Genomic DNA, 24,364 nt, shown 5'->3' with positions numbered 1-24,364 from the left:
GGCTATAGAACATGCTGCCCTTCAACAAGTGTAGTCCCTCGGGATAAGTGAACAGAAACAGAGTGGGGCAGGCGAGTGGCAGATGCAGAAAAGGCAGCCTCGGACTGAGGCATAGTCGAGGAAGAGAATGTAACACAATAACCCTCGCAATGTACGTGGAGACTTTCAGGTCAGATTTGCTTTTGTGGATTCGGCACTGCTGATTCAGACTGAATTCTGTCTCTCTCCTGTTCATCAACTTTGCGATTGACATCATGAAATGACTTGGCCTGTGTGTGGAAGGGTCACTAATCAGCACAGATTTGGACAGGACTATCTATGCATGAGCTGGATTACAAATCACTGTGCCACGGGAATGGTTTATAAACCGCAATTAGGAGGTGGGAAACTCTAATGTTCTCACAGCTCAATGAATTCACGCCATCAACACTGCTGTGAAAACATCTCTAAGCTCCACGTGCACAGGCGGAAGTCATGTTGTACTTACTCCTCTCAGTGTGCTTTCCTCAATCTCTTAACAACGTTTATCTTACACCAACCAGATAACCTAATGTCATAATAATAATAATAATCCTTGCATTTGATATAGCGCTTTTCACATCTTCTTGACGTCTCAAAGTGCTTCACAGAAGAGACTGTAAAGTGAATTGACTGTATATTTGTGGGCGAAATGCGGCAGCCAAATTGCGCACAGCAGTGTCCCACAGTCGTGGATTGAAGTGACCAATTTATTATTGGTTTTTTTCTTGAGGGATTATTATTAGGCGTGTGGAGTGTGGAAACAAAATTAAATTCAGATTTTTATTTATAAATGGTTTCGGATCTTGAACATTTCTGCAGTAAATTATAAAGGAAATATATCAGTGATATCACCTTATGTGGAGGGTTTCTGACCTCTGTAAGCTGAGGGAAAGTGAGTAGGTAAATCAAGACTACTAAATTAATTCCAATGTATTACAAGCTTAAACAGGAATAACTTAATTTCAGACTTACAATGCATGATTATGTATTAGCATATTATGTATTATTATGATGTAATATTATTGTGTATTAATGCATTAGTCATGGCAATGTTACTCAGTGATCAAATGAAAATAAACCTAGTAATCCTAACATGTGATACAGTGCTTTAGCAAATCACCCAAAACACTTCCCAGATTCACTGTAAAGTGCAGTAACTGTGTATTTGTAGGCAAACACCACAGCCAATTACACCCAGCATCATCCCACGAGCAGCCATGAAGTGACTGATCAATTGTGTTTTAGTTGGATTGTTGGCCAGGACACCGGCAGAAACTTCCTTCTCTTTTTGAATAATGTAATGATCATTAACATCCACCCAAATAGGCAGACAGTACCTCGGTTTAACAATGCAGCCCTCCCCCAGCACTGCACTGGAGTGTCAGCCTCGACTATAAGCTCAAAGACTTTCCGTGGGGCTTGAACCCACAACCTTCAGAGGAGGAAGTGTTAATTCTAGAGAATAGCAGGTCAGAGTTCAGTTATGCAGAGACAAGAAATGAATGAACCCGTAAGAACCACCTCAATATATAGAGGAAGGAGTTGGAAACAGTGTTAGGGGTTGTTTTTGTATGTTTTAGTGAAGCAACAAACTTGATGAGTTAAAAGGCCTTTTCATATTCTATGCTTCGAGTTTCGTATTTATTTTACTCCTCCATTCCTAAAAACAGTGAAATTGGCATTCTATTTTACAGATGACCTGAAAAAGTGCAAATTCCCCCCCCCCCCCCCCCAACACACACACTCACTCACAACTGAGTCAAGCAAGATGAAGCCTTAGGACTGGGAGTTTACAGCTCAGCTACTCAAGTTACTGGGATACATTACAGCTATAGTGTAAACAGTCTTAGTCACAAGACATGCTATACTGTAAATAGGAAAGTAAAACCTAGCAGCACTTGTAAAATGTAGAATATGAATACCACAAAGAACAGAGGACAATTAAAGACAAGGAGTGGGAGTCACAGCAATGTACAGTGATCCTGGTTAGCAAGTTTTGCTGTAACAGCTGATAGTCCAGGGAGGTCGATACCCACAGGATTTATACTGGGGCAACCACGGTTACAGGCCAGGCAGTCAGATGTCGAACAAGATGACAGGAGGATGCTAACCTGCCAAAAGGAGTCCTGGTCTTAGGGGGACATGGAGAATAATGATAGAGGAGACACTGTCCATCCCAACATCATGACTGAAGCAGCAGGACCCAGCAGCAAGAAGCATACAGGGAGAAAAAGAAGCCTCAATCGCAAATAATAATAATCCTTCTATTTGATATAGCACTTTATCATGTCATTGAGACGTCTCATAGCCCTTAAAATAAAAGCAAGGAGGGCTGTGAGTTCAAGTTTATTTCTGAGAACATCAAGTTATTGTGTTGTGCAAATCACCAGAATTCACGGAGCAATTGTGCAGTGATCCCTATGCAGAGTCTGTTCCCATTGCAAGTGAAATGCTTTCACTTGTAGCCTTTCAACGGCTGAGGCTCCGAGTCTTTGAAACGTCTGCGCGCACAGGTTTACGTCACCACAGAGGTCAGGAGGCAGCCATCACTAGGGAAATATTAACAGAAATCCGGTAGTGTAAAAACGAGCCAACAATCTGTCAACATAATCAACTCAAATGCAAAACCTTTCACCAGGGACTAGGCTGATTTGAGAAAAACAGTTTTCAAGAAGGGACGAACCCCTTTAAAACCCTTTCAGATATATTGTGCATTATTTATGGTTCCCTCACTGATAGAAAATCCATATAAAAAGCGCTAATAAACACGACACTACACATGATTTCATGTCAGACTGTTACAAAGGGGGTCAACTATATTTCATACCCAACTAATATGATTAACTTCAAAGGCTTTCAGTAAATTTTTTCACACGAATAATTAAATAACTTGTTTTTGAAAGAGAGAGAAAGAGTGTCATTTCCATGCATTTATGATTTGCATTCAGGCAAAGCAAAGAGCTTATGATCTGCCTATTCAACACTCACAGAGAAAGAAACAGCGACCTGACCCAACCATTTTTGCAGAACTAAAATATTGACAAGTAATGCTGATCCAGCATGCCTAGAGGAATAGGATGTCGGCTGAGTAATGAAGTGTCTGAAAACCTTTGACACATCATTGCATCAAAATGGAATTAGCCTCTACATCTTGTACTGACAAAACCGAACGGCAGGAGGTCTCCTGAATGTGACAGAGCACACCACCTCCTTCTTTCCCGTGATGGTTTACGGTGCCGTTCATCCATCAAGTGGTGTAGAGCTAGATAGATCGTTAAAAAAGGAATAACGAAGAGTAAGGAGAATAGACTTGCTCTGAATGGATTGCTCTTTCAAAGAGCCAGCACTGACACGACTGGCTGAACAGCCTTGTTCTGTGTTGTAAATGTCTACGGATATAAAAGCGTTCAGTATCCTGGGACAGGATCACTGCGCGTTTTTCTCAAAGTGTAACAGCGTTATTATATTGCTACAAATATACTGTTTGGAGATGGCGTGTGAGCGCTAACTATTATCACAACGACTTGCATTTATATCGTGGCCTTCACACAGGGCAGTGTCTCAGAGCACTTAATAGTGGCGGAGCCTGGCTCTCCAGACTCTACGCTCTTCGTTGAGCAGCTCACAATGTATTCAGGCTGTTTTTTTCCTCCCAATCAATACCTCAATGTTCAATGAGTTTGCAGGTGGAAGTCTTTATGCATCAACCGCAGAGCGCACTGGCCAGAGTCACTCAGACACAAGCCATTGCAATCACAAGCGCATGGACAAAACTTCCTCCACATGTTCCTCTACATAGAGAAGTCTTGATGTGGGAGCGAGATTTCAAGCTTGTGGTCAAAGAGACCATACAGCAGTTTTAGCCTGGGGGAGCTTTACCTTCAGAGCAATGACATAACCGCTGCTAGGGTCTACTCAAGTGGTCATCTAAACTCCCTCAATGAGCTAATTGTCTATTGGTTGATCTCAGGAGCGTTATGAGACATGTCAACATGATAAATACAATTATTATTATAATTATTATAATTATTCATTCAAAGTGATCAATCTTTGTAGAGCGAACATTTCAGTGAAACTACCACAGCTCAAGATGTGACCAAGATATCAGGAGAAGAATCCTGTTATAAAGGGAGTCACTAAATTTTCTCCTCAACTAAAACAATTAATGATCTTTAATTTAGGCTCCACACAATTTTTTAAAAAAGAAAATTGGGAATAAAAGTTATTTTTCTATATTGATGATTTGCTTTCGGTCAGAACAAGATCATTTGTAGCCACCAGGACGGAGATGACATTAAGCTGCACCTTAAAACCTCAAACAACTGAAGTGAAACTGGGATCAGGTCACAGTCACAGCTGAGGAAAGGTGTTTAGAGACTGAGAAACAGGAGGAGGTGTGACACTTGAAAAACGGCACAAGCATAATTACCTTCATGAACTATGTATGTGCTCCTTACTACAATCTGCCTATTATGGTTATCAATTATCTTGGACAGGAGCTAATTGGATTTTATTGTTCAAGGGTTTTACAATCCCTTCTTCTCCAATGTAAGCTCTGCCATGCCACGACTTCAGATGTAATGTACCTGATTTGTGGCTCCCTCGTTAAATGATCTCATAGAAAAATGGATCGGTTTTAATACGTCTCCAACAGTGCAAGGTTCTTCCTTACTTGCTATTTTGATATGGCTTTGCACGTGCAAATAATTTTAAGTGACATGTCCATAATAGTGCAATTACGGATCAAGGTTTCACTGACTGAATTTATTGTTCTGATCATGCGGATGCCCTTGAATGCATTTTATGCACTGACAGGAGCCAGCAACCCCCCACCAGCCCAAAGGTACATCATTTCCTTTTCCGTCATAAAATGTCAAGGGTTTCACATCGACAAAGTCAATGGCAGTGAACTTATCACAGGATAGAACCAAGACATAAGGACATCAATCACTTGCCAGTCATAAGGACATCATAACTTGCTGCCTACATACAGCAAGTTATGAATTTAGATGGGTGTTTTTTTTAACACCTTCTCCATGTCATTCTCGGAGTATCCTCGGACTCAAGTAACAACTGAATGGATTTTCTCGTGTCTGATCGCAAAAAAAAATATCTGAGCCAATTTTTATTAAAAGTCCGAATTGCTGGCATTTGGCAAATCCTTTCTTCTGTTCGCAAACAAACACCTCAATGAATTAATCTGCACAATCATGATGGTTGCACAATACATCAGATTGTGCCACATGTCCTTTCTCATGAATCTCATGTTTGACTGATTTTTGCCAGGATCTGTTGCAGTCATGCACTGCAGATCCTCTTCTCCCTAAGCTTTCCTCCACCTCCCATCCCAGCCCCTACTCCCAGACCACCCAGGGCAATGATAGAACCAAACCATCAATCACTTGGATGTTGTGCACACTACCAACATTCAGTTCAATCCTAAATGATTCTCTTTCAATTCTCTTTGACAGTGAGACAGCAGGAAGTTTTTCTTTACCTGGAAAGTGATTAATGGCTGGAACAGGACCTTAGATTGGTTTAAAAGTAAACAGCTCAATGCTGTGATGGCAAGAAAGTAGATCACGTGTTCTGGAAGGATTACAATACAATATCACAATTGAGATGCGCCTTGAAGGAGGCAAGGGAGGCAGTGGGGCAAAGGGAATGTGGGATGGAGTTCCATAGGGTAGAAAGCCCTTTTGACGTTGGTGGCACAGGCCGGCTCAGGATTTGGAGCAGACCAGAGCCTGCTCAGTGGACGGAGCGCACAGGTTGGTATGATTAGATCAAATAACAATAATAATCCTTGCATTTGATACAGCGTCTTATCTCGTCATTGAGACGTCTCAAAACGTTTTACCGAATATATCGTAAAGTGAATTGACTGTGTATTTTGTGGGCGAAATGATGGAAAAAGTCTTGCTCATTTCCACACCATCTCTCGGTTTGTTGGCACTGCTACAAAGCCATGGAGAGAGTGCTGCAGAGAGCTCCACAGCATGTGATGTACAGGACAAGTCTGATCATGATATCGGGAGCACAGCTTTCAGCAACCAAGTCCTAGGAAAATTCTCGAGTCTCCATTTGTGGGCAGGAAATACAAAGACCTTTTCAGAATCCACTTTGTGCAGATCTGAATCGAGAGGCTGATTCACGAAGCATTCCAAGGCCGGGTTAAAATGCTTAATTGCGTAGAGACTCAAAGCAAAAGCCATGGGATCATGAATCCGGCATTCATGCTTTGTAAAAAGATATTTTTTAAACAAAAGGGCTGAAGGCCTCATAATATTTCACTTCAATATACTGCCACTCGCATTGTTGGTCACACTAGACTACAAGGTTGTTAATCTTATTGTACTGAACCCCCCCCCCTCCATTCATGGGGTGAATTTAATATGTACTAACAGATGTTTTCACAGATAAAGTGCTAAGACAGAACATGGCTGCTCTATAATTTGCTTGTCATGTTGTGTCCTGTGATATTCTTTCTGAAGTGAACTGAAGTATATATTTTGTGAGCAAAAACAATGAACAAAATCAAGCCATGAACAGATCTGCGGACATAAAAATAGGCAAGAAAGGAAAGAAGCAGTGACCAACTATGGACCGGGGGAAAATGGGCATTGCATGTCATTTAACTCCAAACTATTTCTTGCTCTCTTCCTCCTGAACCATCTCATACCCGAGTGGGTGTGAATGGTATGGATACCTCATCAATACAGATGGGAAACAAATAGCAGGGCTGCCTCTCCTTCATGACTTTCCTCCCTCATGGCAAATGACAACTTATTGTGCAACCTTTACCCGCAGTGACACGCTTGAGATCAGAAATCCACTGGGTACAGCTGAGTACACTAAACCCACGCTCAGCATAATCCCACGACAAAACACAAGCCTAGTGTAAAACCACATCTGTATCACACCATGCAGCAGGGTAAAGGCTTTTATGAGATTCATCACAATAATTGACTAGCACTCAACAGTTAAAGTGAAAATTGAACGAGAGAAATTATTTGCCCAGAAACATTCAGTGAAGTCTAGGAGTACACAATGTGCCTGGAGGTGTGATGCTCTCTCTCTCTCTCTCTTTCGTCTGGCTTGGCAGAGCTACAGACAGCACTGCGAGGTGAAATATAACCTCCGCAAAAGTAAATGATTAACTGCAAATATCTCAGGAGTTTAGAGCAATATAAATGAGCTGCCTTCACAAGGCCCATAAAACGCAGACATTACAGCTCCACGATACGGGTATGTATCAGTCATGCCTGAATAAAGTAAATCTGACAGTGTCATTAATCACAAGGTTGTTGCGGTTCTTAGTTCTGATGAGGTTTTTATGCTACACTGCAGATGTGCAACAAGTGGCCTGGTCCACTTTCCTTCCTTCTGCTCATCTTCCAGCTGCGCTAAACTGTGAGATAGTGCCCCCCACCAACCCCCACCCCTCTTGTTCTCTCCAAGTATCCATTACATTTAGACTGTTTTAGAAACAACAGGACAATCTGTCCTTGGCACCAGAGTTTTTTTTACTAAAATATTCATCGGTGCGTTGATTTGACTTTCCATAGAGCAGAAACAGTCTATAAATCTGATGCTGTACAGAGTCACAGGACTCAATGGCACCAAGTAGGTAAAAGTTATTGCTATTATTTACTTGAGAGAGAGAGATGGTAGGGAGATGACGAGAGAGCCTGAATAAACTGGATATACTACAGACAAACACACAAGGGAGTCCTCATTCAATCACATTGTTGTCTGTCCAAATATTGCTGTTTGAGACTAATCAACATGTAATACAGAGACGTTTGGTTAATTCCTTTTGGCACAGATGTTTTGAATGTGAAATTGGAACTATATCAAACAATTCAAATACAGTACTAATAAATTGGCTTCTAGAACGTTATTGCAGAGACGCTGTGTGTCTGTGTGGGGGTGGGGGGGTAAGATATGTTTGTTTGGTGAGAGTTATGCATGTGTTGGGGAGCATTTATGCAGATAGTGGTGTTTCTGTGTGTGAAGGTGGTTTAACTGTGTGTTTAGGAGGAAGATGGGAGGAAGGGGTGCAGTGTGTGTGTGTGTATAGGGTGGGGGGTAGTTAGACTCTGGTACATGTGGGGTGTGTGGGGGGGGAAGAGTGTGTTTGTGGGTATATATGGGGTGCGGGAGGGTTACAGTTTAGGGTGGGGGGCAGAAAGGGATGAGGATTTTGCACATTTGATCTGCAGCAAGTCAATCTGTGCGTGTTTTTTTTACACTGATCGGTGCCAATGTTCTGGAGAGGTCAGAACAAGCTTGGACTTGTGATCGTGACCATCACGGTAGATTCCTGTGCTGTTCCAGGAGCAATGGGAGAGTCTATCTTTAAGCCAGAAGACTCCTGGAAACCGCAATTTCTGTACGGAAAGTCCCTGCGCCTGATCAGTTCCCAGGCTGTGAGGTCCTTCGTCAAGATTTGGAATTTGTCCTGCACTGGGATGTGAGAGAGCTAGCAACAGCTGGACTATCACCAGGGGGAACCAGGCTTCCAAACCTCTCACTGGCTGAATCTCCACTGAGAACACAACAAAACAAAAGAAGCTGCAGTTTCAATTAGAAGCAGATTCCTGGACGCAAATCATTTTTGTTCTGATTTGTTCTATATTTAAAAAAAAGCTGCCCTTTCACCATGCGGCCAGCAGCTCATCCATGAGAAATCCAGTGCAATCCCATCCCCATGACAAAGTTATCAAAATAAGAAAGTATGTCAGTATGTTGTCACAGAATCCATTTGCTATCTCTCCCTGCCTTGCAAAGGCATCCACTTATCCAAGTGTGCACTGGGCACCAATTTGATTTCTCCAGGATAGCAGAAGGTGCCAGTGACCGATAGTTTCAAAAGGTAAAAATTGGGCTGGAGAGAAGCATTTGCCCAAACATTAAGTTTCACAGCCCACCCTCACAAGGATGGTTACACTGCAGTTGTCTAGCTTAGTTAGCACTAACTTTGGACTTGGTAAACATCTATCAATTCCCTTCCCTAAGTAATTTAACCTTTGGATACTCCCCCTCCCCTACCCCATTACCTGTTAAATAAAGATAAGGAAGTGAATTCCTCATTGAACACTGCCCATATTATTGTGTAACCAATGGATATTTCCCAGTCTCCGGAGTCTAATTTGAGTATTTCTTAACTAATATCGTAATGCGAAATGTGTTATTGATGAATTTCTGAAACAGAACGTCCTGAAGCAGATTCATTGTCACAATAACACAATTACACATTTCTTATCAAGAAATCTCGCAGATTAGGCCTCTACATCTCAAAGCGCCTCCTCATGCTTAATACATTCAAAGTATTATTTGTCGATATTTATTAGGTTAACCTTTTTAAAATCATTATAAATCAACATTTCTCAAAGCAAGTTGAATGTTTCAGTTTCTGAAAAACATAAAGTACTAGTTATTTCATTTTTGTTTGTATTGGAAAATAAAACATTGCTTTCTCTCAAAGGGTTGGGAGAGTGTGGAAGCACAGTTCCAGAAAGCATCAAATGGATAATTATTTTGGGATATTCATATGGGAGTGAAGGATGGAAGAATTTTGAGGAATGTGGAGAAAAGGCAAGGAAACGGGATTAAAAGGTGTACCATAACCGATAGCTGGTGGAACTGGATTGATAATGCTATTCCTGTTGTTATGTGTCTTTTTTCCCCCAAATATGTAGCCCTCATAGTCACCCAGGAAAATACTATGTAGAAAGCATTAGGAATTAGCAAATGCTCTGAACAGAGCAACAGATTCAGAGCTTTTATTTATCGAGGAGTCCTGTAGCTCAGTGGTTAGAGCACTCGCTTTGCAAGCGAGAGATCTGAATTCAATTCCAGACAGGGCGAAACCTTGGGCAAGTTTCCTTACTCCACACAGAGCCTAATAATAATCCCTCCAAAACCAAAAACAATAATAAAATTGGTCATTTTCAATCCATATGACTGTTTGTGGGACATTGCTGTGCGCAATTGGCTGCCGCGTTCGCCCACAAATATACAGTCAATTCACTTTACAGTGTGTTCTGTGAAGCGCTTTGGGACGTCCTCCCGACGTGAAAAGCGCTATATCAAATGCAAGGATTATTATTATTAAGTCTCCTCGGCTTCAAACGTAGGATTCCCTCCTGGGGGAAGAAGACATACAAGCTTTAATACAAGCATGGCTGTAATTACACACACACAACGATCAAAGGCTAATATAGAAGTGGTACATGTGTCCCTGTAGGATAAATGGTAGCTCTGAGAACTGTGCATTAGTTATTTCTAGTTACGTTATTTTCTAGTGTATGTGTGTTTGTGCCTGAGTACGTGGCCCCAAAGCTGTCTACGTGAACCACATCAGCAATAGCAAGGCATCTATTACTAACAACCTTGTGAATCAAATACAAGATGAGAAAAAAGGAATCTAAAGAGCGGGGGATGCGAAGCGGAGTGGTAAAAGACAGTTGAAAAGAAAATCTAATTTCTTGTCTCTCTCCCTCCTTTGCCAGAAAGAAAATTATCCACCTATCGTTTGATCCCCAGTGTTTGAAAGTGTGGCAAAAAAACTGGTTTAATCGTCTCCTCTGAAAAGCCAGTGCTTCACTGCTCTGAATCCAGGGTGTGAATCGCAATGTGTAACTGCGGGGACATATTTGACATAGCTGTCAAATAGCTCCCAATTAAGCAGCAAGGACTGAAGCTGTTGGCACCACCTTGTGGCTAACCTTAGCGAAACCAAGCCGAGAGCTGCCAGTCAGAGCAATATAATGTTACACAATGCTTTTCACAAGGGCAATGTCTTGCAGTGTTCTACATCAGTCAAGAGTCTGGCTCAACAGAAAGACCGATGGTTGGTGTATTCGCTATTGTGCATACGTTGTGCCAAACGATTAGGCGAAGTGCTGCGGTGAAGGAGAGTTACTGGGGAACCCTGGTCGGAAGTCGTACTGTAGCAATCTCCTGTCCAATCTCAAAACTGCCAGCATAATCCCATTGTGGCTTGCGGTAATCCCATCTCTGAGAAGCTTTCGTACCAGCACCAACGGAAAGGCGTTCTGGTGCAAGTAGTCATTTGTCTGAGGATCATGTCAAAACTTCCATTCATAAGAAAACCCACAAGCTACGAGGGTAAAGTCATCGTGAAGACACGTGGTTGGCAAGGATGTGAATTACTACTCCATTGAAGTTTAGCGTGGAACAGAAATGTACAGTTGAGTTCGAAGGTGCTTCAATTAAATGATTATTTATTGTTTCTGTTTCTTTTTCTCATGGTTGCCTGGGAGTGATTCAATGCTTGTGATCTACTTAAGGAGCTCTAAAGATTGATTAATAGAAAGAACATGTATTTTTAATAGTGCCTCTTCACACTGAAATATCCCAAAGTGGTGCATGACTAATTCCAGGGATGTGCAGCCAATTTATAGGCAAAAACAGTGGCCCTTTGTGCCAGCAAGATCCTACAGATTGCCATGAGGTCAATAAACAATTAGTAATAATCCTGGAATTTGATATTGCACCTAACCACATCGTCAAAACAGTTCAAAAGAGCCGCACAGAGCTTCCTGTTTTCGCAGGATTTACTGTAAAGTACGATGACTGAATCTGTAGGAGTATACAGCTGCCAATTTGCACACTACATCCCATAAACAGCCATGAAGTGAATAACCAACCGTATCTGGAGGATTGTCACCAGGACACTCCCTTTTCTTTTCAAATAGTGCTGTGGGATCTTTAAACAGGCATTCTCGTCTCATTTAATGTCCTATCTGAAGCTCGGTACCTCTGGCAATGCAGCGTGTTCCCCCCCCCCCACCCCAACCATTGCACTGCACTGGAATGTCGGTTTGGATTTCGGGTTGTAAAATACTTTTGGCAGATGTTCTGGAGTAGGCTATCTTTCCTTCCCCTGCAGGACACCACATGAGGGGATGGGCGGGTGGGGGGGGGGGGGGGGGGTGGCTAACACAGGGGAAGGGAGCTGAACCTATAAATGCCTGCAGTTCATTACAGTCAATCCAACTCTTCCATTACATCACGGCCTCCAAATCACCCTCAGATATTCATTATTCACAGCATGTACAGTTTGAAAAGATTTCCGTGCGTTAATCACATCAGCTCATGTGCCAGCTGTGTCTGGTCATCGCAGGTGCCAACATTTTACAAGTTTCACCCAGAAACCTCAGCCCGACTGGTCACCAGCTGTGGTTCTGTCCTTCACTGCAGGGCTGTTGCCTGTCGCTTGGCTACAGGCTAAAGCACTACAATGTGAGATAAGGGTATCTAGGGATATGGGGCAAAGGCAGGAAAATGGAGTTGAGGTACACACCAGCCATGATCTAATAGAATGGTGGATCAGGCTTGAGAGGCTGAATTGCCTACTCCTGTTCCTGTGTTGCTTAGGTGGCACACAGCAACAATTTGGATCTTTGGTCAACTCTGACGGCCCTGAACATGACTGCAGGGATTTTCTGTAGAGAACTTAATGTCTCTGAGCTCACGCCATGACAGGATAAATCAGGGGCATAAGGCAGATATTTCCCGTGGTTTTACATAAGAACATCGTTGACTGTTCTGCCCCCCGGTCCCCACACAGTAGGTCTGCATTCCCCCTCAGTCCCTCTACGCTGCACGATAGTCTTGTACTGCACAAGAGGCCTGTGTGGGTGCTCAGTCAGCACTCAGGAAACAAGGGGGGAGCCTCCAGACTTGCTATACAATCAATGCTGCTAACCTGGGTCTACATAACACAGGCTGCAGTTGTAAATTGACAGTCAAAAACATTTTATTTCAGATTTCCTGAAACCTGATACCAGACTCTCACACTACCAAATGCTGTCGCTCCAGGCGAGACACGACAGCAAGAAATTAGACGTACAAAAAAAACGGAGACTTACTGCAGCAGTAATATTATATGATCCTCATTAAAAGCATTATGCTGTTTAATGCTATATGTTTTATGATGCAATTTAAACACGGTTGATGTGGATGTTGCGACATTTCAGGAAATCTGAATTTCAAAATAGCCCAAAAGCCATAAAGTGTTTTGTGGCTAAAGAGGCTGGGATTATTCTCCTTAGAGCAGAGAAGGTTGAGGGGAGATTTAATAGAGGTGTTCAAAATTCTGAGGGGGTTTGATATAGTAGAAAGGGAGAAACTGTTTCCTCTGGCGGGTGGGTCGGTAACCAGAGGACACAGATTTAAAATAATTGCTGAAAGAACCAGAGGGGAGACGAGAATATTTTTTAAAACCCAGAAGACTTGTTATGGTCTGGAATCCATTGCCTGAAAGGGTGGTGCAAGCAGATTTTATAATAGCTTTCAAAGGGAATTGGATAGGTACTTAAATTTGCAAGGCTTCTGTGAGTTGGGGTTTATGCTGATCACTATCGAGTGCTTCTCTGCTACATGTGGACACAGGGTTGAGAGCTTTGTCACCCTCTCTGTTGAACAGCCTTCAGAGACTCACTACCTCTACTCACACCCAGTGGCAGGTGCATATGAAACTGTTCCCCAAGTAAAGATTCCATGCATCTCGGCTGGGAAAAAGGGAAGCCGTGTCTTTGAAAAACAGCTGTCCAGAAAAGATCAGGAATATAATCCGTTCGATAAAAGAAAACCAGGATAAACTGGATGTAGGGTTCTTGATACACTTGCATCAGATTACCTTATCGGCTAGTTTATTTGACAATTTCGCAGTATATCAATCCTGAGCGGTTTGCATGCTGGCCTCCTCTGATGATTGATTTGCTCCTTATTTAAGCGCTGTACACAATTTCCCCACAGGCCTGAACTGGTGACTTAAAAATAAATGGGATTCGGTTGAGTGATTTGCATTTACAATCATGACAAGCCTATCTACTATACACCTAGCAGGAGAGCAACGCTGTGATTGGTTTCCGCTTATCAGATATCCAGGTAAGTACAGTACAGCCCAATGTGGTAACCACACGAGAGCTCTGACACACCCTCCTGCGTGGAGGGTGCTATATAAGAGCAGGTTGTTGTCGTCGAGAGGAGGAATAAAAATGAGGCGATACAAATCAAATATGTCGACAATAAAAGGAAGATAGGAGATTGGGTGGTAATCAACCGTGATAAAACCAGAACAATAAACACTGACTGACAAAGTCTTGTATACACATGTTGATTAAAAACAAGCATATTTTGCTCTTCAGCTACTACTCCTTTACCCAAAAGTTCAATATTTCTATCACACCTAATTGCTTTCACACATCCCATTAGACAGCGTGCTATAAACTTCAAAGTCTTGTCCCTTTAAGAGAGACAGCAATTTGCTGCTTAATGTGCCAAATGTTGGGAGTAAATGATAGAGGGCTGGGCTGCCTTGGCTTGTGTTTGGAGAAGCAGCGGGGTGTGGCTTGGATAATAATATATAATTATCCTTGCATTTGATATAGCGCCTTATCATATGTTCGAGTCGTCTCAAATCGCTTCCCAGAAAATACTTTAAAGTGAATTGACTGTACCATGTGGGGGAATGTGGTGTTGGGGCATAGGGCAAGGGGCTAATGCAACCACGTGTTACATTTTCAGCTGTTTTATTAATTCCCTCCTGTTATTCGTACTTTCCCCAAATGCTGGAGCTTTTCATGGTTAAAGGCAAATGTGGCAGTTTGCTGATTGGAAGTGGGCAAATGAAAGAAGTCTTTATTTCAGTCTTACTCAGCTGGATTCTTCCTTCTAGGCAGGAGGTTACACAGCCCTGAAAGTGACAATTGTTCACAACTGGATGGCTGGTGAATATTCAATGCAATTTCCACCGATTCCAACATCAGTCCCAAAGCTCAGCTAAAAGGAGGCTCCAACACAGATTGGGGACTGTCGTATAAGTGATGTTAGATTGGTATTGTACCACATTTCTGGACTTGCTATATTTATTCACAGTAACGTCACACACTCCCAACAACAGCTCTTCCACCCATCTTTCCCTCATGCCTATCCTAACGGTTAGTAAACAAAGGAACAATGAATGATGTCTTGCCCAAAGACCAACAACAGCTCCTTACAGCTAATTCATCATAATAGCACAAATAGCATCAGTTTAGCAGAAGGTTGACTTTGGGGGCGGGGGTAATCGAGCCACAAAAAGTGCAAGAAAAGGAATTTCTTCCTTTTCAGCCAGTAAAAAGTCCATGCAAATATAGCTGCGTGAGGGCATTTGCAAGGATATAACCTGCAAAGCTTTCCAGCGTCCGCGCCTACATTTCAAAGTACGAAGTAGAATTATTAAAAGCAGGGAAGTGAGGTTACGCAGTGGTCTGAGGCAGCAAATATGCAATAGGGCTGAATAGCCTTCTCCTGTTACTAAATTCCTATTTAAGTGAGTACATGTACACGTTGGAGTCTAATTCACAAAAACAAACACATCTCATCTCCTGATAAAAAAAGAGATAAATCCCATGGTTGAAGAACACAAGGGTGTGGGAAGTCCATCAAAGCGTCCTTTGCAAGTGTCTCAAAATTTGCATTTGAGACACTTGCAAAGCTTTTATGCAAAATCTCTTCTCACCTTGCGGAGTTACGTTCCTTGGCTTTGAACATAAGCCTGATTTCACTGATATTGTACTGTATATGAGAAAGAAAACCTTTAGCACTGCAAATGCAACAAGGCCTCAATGGACAGGCTCTGCTCAAACGGCCCCACTGGCTCCCTCTATTGAAACAGAAACAGCTCTGTAACACGCCACCCCTGGGGCATGGAATAAATAACTTGTTTGCAGTCAGGAGACTGACTAGTCGCGTGCAGCTTTTAAAGCTGTATTGTATTGTGCACCCTTTCAAGTGATGTTTTGGACAGGATTGACAGTAGCTACCAATTAACAGAATAAGAGAAAAAAAAAACACACCCTTCAACAGTTTTCGCTGAGATCAGGTTGTCAATTGTGCTGGATTACAAACTTTTTTTTCAGTCCTTTGTAGAGCAAATCCAGGGAATGCGGGGCACAGCTCATCACAAAAATATTAAATACATTTACTGCACAAGCATCACGATTGCTTTGAGCAAACACAAAAACATTCCGCAACATTGGAAGCACTGCCCTAAAGCTCTGTGTTAACCATGAGATAGGAGTGTGCTCGGAGAGCAGATTCCAGTAGCGTGAATGCACAACAACTTGCATTTATATAGCACCCGTCAAACAGGGTAGGGTTCCAGAGCCTGTGGAGTCCTGTAGCTCAGTGGTTAGAGCACTCGCTTTGCAAGCGAGAGACCTGAGTTCAATTCCAGGCAGAGGGTGAAACCTTGAGCAAGTTTCCTTACTCCACACAGAGCCTAATAATAATCCCTCCAAAAAACCAATAATAAATTGGTCATTTTCAATCTACGACTGTTTGTGGGACATTGCTGTGCGCAATTGGCTGCCGCGTTCGCCCACAAATATACAGTCAATTCACTTTACAGTGTGTTCTGTGAAGCACTTTGGGATGTCCTCCCGACGTGAAAAGCGCTATATCAAATGCAAGGATTATTTTTGATGACGTAACCGCAGAATTATTGGTGACTTTTTAAAAATCATAGTCAAATCGTAAAATTGACTACGCCTTGAATATATCTACACAATATCAAATGCAAGGATTATTTATAATTTGTATTAACAGCAGTGTGTAAGGGTGCACAATATGCTTTTATTCGGTTGATCAATGCGATTGATGAACTGAACAAAACCCAGGAGAAGTGCATAGGATCCTTTCACTTAGATTCTGTACAGTCCTTTGGAAAACAAGATACAAGGAAGCAGTTTGTAGTTTGCAAAGAAGGAAGAAGCATTTAAAGCGGACGTAGCATGTCGTGAGAGCATTGGTGCCCTGTACTAGCGAGTAAAACAGTAAAGGGAATTAACAAAGTAGATTGGGAAAGTCACTTCGCTTGGGTGGAGGAATCCAAAACAAAGGGGGATGATCTTAAAATCAGAGCTAGGCCAATTAAAAAAAGTGAAATCAGGAACGATTTCTTCCTACACAAACTTGTGAGAAATGTGTAATTACCCTACCCTCAGAACATTCGACGCAGAATCAGCTGAGATGTTTAAGAGGGCGATCGATATTTGGGAAGTAAACGTATTAAGGGATTTGGGGAAATGGGATTAAAAGCTTTGCCCTGATCTGATAAAGCAGTGGCACAAATTCAACATGTTAATGGGCCTTGTCCTGTTCCCAGGTTTCACTGACTGAGTAAATACATGTTCTCACCCACATGGCTAAGTTTCTCCTCCCCTCTGGACTGTGGGGAAGTGGTGCAGCAGCCAGACACGTCTCCGCACAGGGAAAGATAAGCACTGACCTCTTTACTGACCCATCATCCACAAGTGTTGTTTATCCCTCCAGCGGAAACGGAGAATTTGCAAAATGTTGACGTGCAGCTCAACCCAATGAAAACGCTGATTTGCATTCGGCAGTTTGCAGAGCGAACTCCAGACAGAAGTTTTACTGTTTCATTTGCTCCCTTAGGAAGCACAGCCTCATTTCCACCATCTGAAGTTAGGATGAAGCACATCTGTTCCAAGTCAAACTGAAATGTCTCAACACTACAGCTCACAGAGTGTGTCGTGCTCTCCTTGCCCTCTGAACCTCGACTATGTTCTAAGTACATTTTTGGGTTTCAACGTTTTATTGGCCGTACCTTTCATTAAAGCACAAATGAATGATTCAGCTGGCTTCATGCTAGAATGCCAGACAGAAATGTAATTAAAATAAGAGCTGACAGCAGACTGGGAGGTTGAGATCCTCCAATTCAGCCACGAACCTGCAGATCATTGACTGAACCAATTAGAAGATGTAGTGTAATTAACAGCCCCTATTCCTGTTTTATGATCAGTTAGGGGATGGAAGTGGGGAAAAATAGAGTAGGTGTAAGCGAGGAACATGTGGTTGGCAGAGATGGTATAATGAATGTGCAGAGCTTTAATATCCTCCACGCAGACAGTTCATAATGAATGACTGTTAACATCTGATTTAGCTAAACATTTGGGTTCAGTTCTTTTCTGTTGATCCTTCAGAGTTTTAGGTTTGCTTTTTTTAAAAAAAATAAACAGCGCTCTGGTGACCATAGAACCATAGCAACATTATTTATAGAATGCAACAGATCAGGGTTGAAAAATCTGGATTATAATGCTGGAATGGTTCTTGCACTTCTTATCCTTACACCCGTACACACTTCTCAGTTAGTGGGTACACACCCAATGACCGTACCTGTGCAAAACAGCTGTACCAAGTTATTTTTTCGGGGGGTAATAATAATCCTTGCGTTTGATATCATGTGTTTCACGTCGGAAGGACGTCTCAAAGTGATTTTATATTTTGCAAGCGAAAGCGACAGCTAATTTCAGCGCAGCAATGTTTGCTCACACTGTTTGCATACACTTGCCTTTGCAGAAGCACACTGAATCTGACAATGGCATGAGCGATGACCAGAGGCAGAATCGTGCCATTTGCTGTAATGCATCACTTTGTGCTCGTATTCACAGAACCAGAGGGCTCCGTCCATGACATGGACACAGAGTAAATCACAGGCACATATTCAAAACAATTAGCATTCAGCATGTCCTTTGTCAAACGTGCATTGCTCAACATAAGTAGACCATGATGTGAACTGGCTGATAATGGCAACAGATGTAGGGAGTTATAAGGAAGTTATTTTTAGATTGTTTTGTTGTACATTGATTTGTCTCCATCTCTCATGTGACCTCAAATAATATCCCAGCAAACAGCTGAAGGAAGACCGGGGCCTACTTCACTGTTGGAAGCTGAGCATTGTTCGTGATTTGTACCTAGGACAAGGTTCCTCAGATATTAAACCTGGAAAATAAAAGAAAATATAACTGTACTTGTACTAAACCTAAATCTTGTACTGCTGTCACTCCGAGCCAGTTCGTGCAAAGTTCTTTACTTGGAGCGATACACACCTGAGAAAGGACATGCCAATTGGATATTGAGGTTTCTGCACAGAGATTGTCCCACAATAGTGATTTCCTCCCCACTGTTGAAACGTTACAGTGTGATCAAGCAGCATATCAAATGCAAGGACTATTTAAAATGTTCACACAAGCTCACACACCCACACAATGTAAGGCCTAACCACCCCTAAACCACCACCCCCCCCCCCCCCCACACACACACACACACGTTTCCATGTATTAAATAAAACGTTATTGAAAGTCTGGCTGGTTATTGGTAACGTATGATGAAGTGTCCTTGCAGTTTTCTCTAAAGCAAAATCTAGTCACACAAAGAAAATGTGGTGATTTGGTTAATTAATAAATGTCCTCTGATTTAATATCAAATCTAAACAGAATACTTCCTAAAATACTGATGCAATGTGTGTCTTCATTTCAACACAACGTTGCATGATCTATTTTTCTTTTGACATTACTTCACCCAGGCCCATCCCAAACCCCATCCCTGCACATGCAGCGCTGATAGAAGCACATTCCTAGCGGGGTTCTGACCTACGCAAATTGTTGCCATGTGCCAAATGCCGTGCTTACACAGAAAGTCCAGCTCCTCACAGGACTGTAGCAGTGTGTGTGTGTGTGTGTGTAGTGGGTGGTGTTAGTAAACGACCTGACCAGAAATGAAAAGCAAGACATACAAAAATGGGAATACTGATTTCAGGCAGGGCAGACGTGGGGGTGCCCAGTTTGAGGGGAGGAGAGACAAAAAAATAAAGAGTCAGATGTCTATTCAGTGACTTCTGTTGGAAAAGTCCCTGCACGTGTAGATATCAGGTAAGGAATGGATAGACAATGTCAGCCAGTGTCAATTACTCAATCCCATAATTTTCTGACCTAGAGGTAAGATTACCACCAATTCAACTATTTGACATTGCCAGTTATGAAACATCACATCATCAGGTTACAATAATGTGCCCCGACCCCAGTATTCTGACCGATGAGTCCTAGGCTTATTAATGAATGAAACTTTTTGTGCAGACAATGTAACACTATACCAGCTTAGTACTGATGGATGAGTCAGAGACAAGCAAAACATTGCAGTCAAAGGGGTCAGGTTTTTACTTACTGAACCATTCATTCTCAGCCTCTGGAGAGATTTATTTATTGCGTTATCCTGGTTTTTGTTACCAATAAGAACAGAAAAGTTCATTGCCGGTGGCAATTGTGTTAATAACAAAAGCTGAAATAACAGTTATTCTTTCATTGATCGGTTTACTTTGGACATAAAGATACATACGAAACCCTCAACGGAGCAGCAAAATATAAATATATATTCAGTGGGTCAGCTGTGAAGAATTTCAAAAAATAAAACACTTTACTAAACCATCCAGGCATGTTAAGCCAGGACACAATTAACATTTTGTAACATGGAGGTTAAGTAGAATATGTAGGAAAAGGGGCAGAATGAATCTAGGGTAAAAATGTTTTATTATCAGGAAAGCAATAAACACCATCAAGTAGTGGGACCTGTGCATAGAGATTACTATTGTACCTTCACACGGAATAAGTGCATGAAAAGTTCACGAGATAAAGAAAAAACAATTTCCCTACCACCGCACTATTTGTGATTGATTTTCTCACACATAATATTTTGCTGGTCAAGCAGAGAGGAAGCTGACTTGTTTCTGGGCATCTTCTATTGTTGAACAGGTTCAAGAGATTCACAAGAGACGTCTGGGTTGAGTTACCCTTTGATCAATCAGTCTCTTTCTCCCTCTCGCTCTCTCTGGGCCTTCTTTTACCTCATGTTAATGAAATCACCATGTGAATTCACCACGACCGAGCATTCTCTGAGTTGCATTGCAATACTGTCTAGGTGCGTGGACAATGTCCCACATTAACCTAATGCTTACAAAATATAGAAAAAAATACAGAAAGATGCCAGTGATCCTAGAGTAATTCTCAGCAGCGGTAACAAATTAATATATAATTTAATGCAGCACAAAATTATATTTACAGTATATAGTGCCTTTCACATCAAAAGACCTCACAAAGCACTTAACAATTCTGATTTGGTACCTGAGCTGGTTGGAATCGAGGAGGGCGGGCAGGGGAAAGACAATGGTCAAAGACGTAGGTCTTGAGATGGACCTTGAATTGGGGTGAGGGAGGGGGCAAGTCGGAGGAACTCAGAGGTGGACTTCCAGAGACGACATCGACACGTCCAGTACTGAAAACTTAACATTTGATTTGAAATGAAGAGTACGTTCGTAGGAAGGAAGTCAATCAACAAGAATGAAAAGTGGAAATCTGTTTCCTCTCCGGATGCTCCTGCACACTGATGCCAAGAAATCAACGGTGGGCAAAAGATGTTCTACCAGTTCCCCCGGTGAAACGAGGTAGAAAACCAAGAAGGGGAAAACAATGATCAGAAGGCTGCCACAAATGGATGCCATTTTGGCAATGGTCTGGACATGGTGCATCGGTACTCATTCAGGTACACATGGAGCGCCATCTGCTGCCAAAGCATTACAAAAGGAGCGACGAGCAAACAAGCTGAAAGTGGATTTAACAACAACAATTTGTATTTATATAGCGCCCCTCACATAGGGTAGTGTCCCAGAGCGCTTGAAGGTAGTTTGCCTCATTCAACTTGTGTCACCGTTCAGAAAATATTTCAATAATCTGATAACTTCCCTCGAAACGTTTTAGAAATTCAGCAAGACACAAACGTCCCCTGAAATATTTGGGGCCCACACAATGGAGACTGTAATACATGCTTGAAATGTCGCAGTTTTGATGAAATCCCCAAGTTTTGATTTGGCTTCTTTATTAGTTGCCAACGAAGCTCCTCATTCCAACCCCCATCTTTCTAATCCACGTGAGGGTTCAAGATGAACAATAAATGAAGCTCGAAAGTTTGGAAATGTGAAAGATACACATACATTTTCATACGTTTGTTTGGGGGCCAACACTCAGTAATATTAGAAGCAAAACACAAACCAAACTGAAAGCCCAAAGTGACTTAAATTAGACAATTCATATCACTAAATACCAAATTTCACCCAAGTTAAGACTCTCCTTCATGAATGCAGGGCACAAATACGTTCATATCTTCACATGCATGTTTGTGACACTCTTTCAATCATTTTGTAATTCTATATCTAAAATCAAGAAGCCGTATGATAATTTACAATTAAAAGCAACTGTCTGTGTCTTTCACAATTACAGATCAGCAACCATTAATAATAATAATAATAATAATAATGAATTAAAGAGAAATTAAAGTGCCAAGTCACTAATTTGGAGTCTCGCACAATTGAGCATCTTTTGGATCTAAATACAAAAGTTTGAAGAACACCATTTACAACCTCCTCAACATTCAAAGCTCCCCCAGCACCATCATAATAATACTATTAATAATTTGCATTTGATGTAGCACCTTATCACATCATTGAGATGTCTCAAACCAGTTCACAGAATATATTGTAAAGTGGATTGACTGTGTTTTGTGGGTGAAACGCAGCAGTCAATTGTGCACAGCAATGACCCATAAACAGTCTTTTTTTTTGGAGGGATTATTATCCCTAGAAAGCAATCTGCCAATCGACTCACAACTGGGTTCCCACTTACTACTGGGTAAACAGAGGCGTGTGGAATAAGGTAACTTGCCTAAGGTTTCGCCATGCCTGGGAATCGAACCCAGGTCCTCTCGCTTGCGAGGCGAGTGCTCTAACCAATATCCTATGGGACTGCACTGTAATAGAATGTCATCCTAGCCTGAAGTCCTGACGTGGGGCTTGAACCCCCAACTTTCAGACTCCGAGGCGAGAATGCTCTCAACCATGCCAGACTGTAAGCCAGGTTTATGAAACAAAGCTTATTGTCACTGCTGGGAAAAGGGATGAGATTTCTTGGCAATTCGAGTGGGGTTTTCCTCTTCTGTATCTGGAAGAGTGAAAACATAAATAAAGGATGCTGCAGAGGAAACTGCATGCAAGAGGCCAACTTTTCATTTCACAGAGAAAGGATACAGATAATATTCAGGTGGGAATAGTTTTTGACGAAATGCAGTGACAAAAAATTACCGTCAACAAATGTTCCTTAAAGGAAATCTGCAAAATGTAGGAATTTTTTTTGTTTAAATCACGATTTATTGGCAGCACTAGAACTTCAGTCTTGGTCAAATAAACAGGTTCCTCTTCACAAACTGAAGCTGTGACCCAGTGTGCAAAATAAACTTTGAAAGCCCCTTCTCTCCCCGGCAACCAAACTCCCAAGGATTATAGAAATCGTCATTTGGAGGGAGTCTGGAGTTTTGATTCCAATGAGCCAATGCCCAGTAAGTAACATGGAATAAAGAGGCACATTTGACTTGCAAGTTCACCACAGAGAAAGCTAATAATAAAGCATATTTTGCATTCAGAATACAACCTGTGTTATTTCTTCTTTTATATATATTTCTAGAAGTTTTGAAGTTTCTAGAAGTTGCTGACTGCAACTTTTTAAAAAAAAAACTAGTACAAAGGCAAACTTTCTAAGTGTTTTCAGCTGCCTGTCAAGGTCTCAATGAAAACTACAGCTAACGTCAGCTGATGGAAAGAGCAACAAAAACAAAACTTTTGCACGTACCAGGGAGGGAGTTTTCATTAGATTACCCCCCTTCTAACCCCCTACCCAAACTGGACGTGATTTGCCTCCGATATAAGCTCGCCATCATTTGAACCACACAATTCATTGCATTAAAAAATCACAGGGAGCAAGTTTAATAAACTGGCACAACAAACTTTACTTATTAAAGCCCAGAGTGAACTCGTTTTGAACAGTAGAAAGTTACACGTTACGACTTAAAAGCTAAATGTGGGGGGAGGGTGTGAATGAAGTTCTCTTTGAGCTAATGTGATGGAGGGGGGGGGGTGGGTGGGGGTTGAGGAAGCAGCCTACCTACCTTCCACACTATCACACAGACAAGCTGTCCCACCTCACTCCACCGCTTTAACAAGGAGGTCTTTTTTTTCCCCTGCGACTGGCGAGGAACTTCCAGAGAGAAAAACAAAGGGTGGAAAGAAAACACACACACACAAGTTTAGGCTTTCAGCTCCGTGTCACACGCAAACACACACACAAAAAAAAAACAACCACCCAGTAATACAAACTGCCCAGTGTAAGCAGTAAGTAGGAGAGTGCGACCCCACTGTGTGTGTGTGTATGTGTGTTGATGCTGATGCTGACAGCGCCTGGTATATCAGTCACGCCCCAGGCAGCTCCTCCTTCCAGCCTGAACTGGGAACCAGGGATTAACATGGAATGACCAATACTTTTATGTATTTATATATAATATATATATAAAGGGTGTTAAAGCTATTGTTATTAGAATGCTTTTGGGGCTGCTTTGGTTTGATTAACACCTAGGGACGTCCTCCTGA

General features: G+C 41.9%; 1 protein-coding gene across 1 annotated transcript in view; it reads right to left on the bottom strand.

Moving 5' to 3' along the window:
* ripor1 (RHO family interacting cell polarization regulator 1) overlaps positions 1-23,990 on the bottom strand; it is a 109,545-nt gene extending 85,555 nt beyond the window's left edge. Inside the window, exon 1 of the mRNA XM_007889516.2 lies at positions 23,887-23,990. The gene's annotated coding sequence lies outside the window, so the exon portion shown is untranslated. The remainder of the gene's footprint in view (positions 1-23,886) is intronic.
* Positions 23,991-24,364: the final 374 nt, after the last annotated feature.

Source organism: Callorhinchus milii, unplaced genomic scaffold, assembly GCF_018977255.1.
Source record: "Callorhinchus milii isolate IMCB2004 unplaced genomic scaffold, IMCB_Cmil_1.0 Scaffold14, whole genome shotgun sequence".
NCBI classification, from domain to species: domain Eukaryota; kingdom Metazoa; phylum Chordata; class Chondrichthyes; order Chimaeriformes; family Callorhinchidae; genus Callorhinchus; species Callorhinchus milii.
This window is presented reverse-complemented; position numbering and strand designations above follow the sequence as displayed.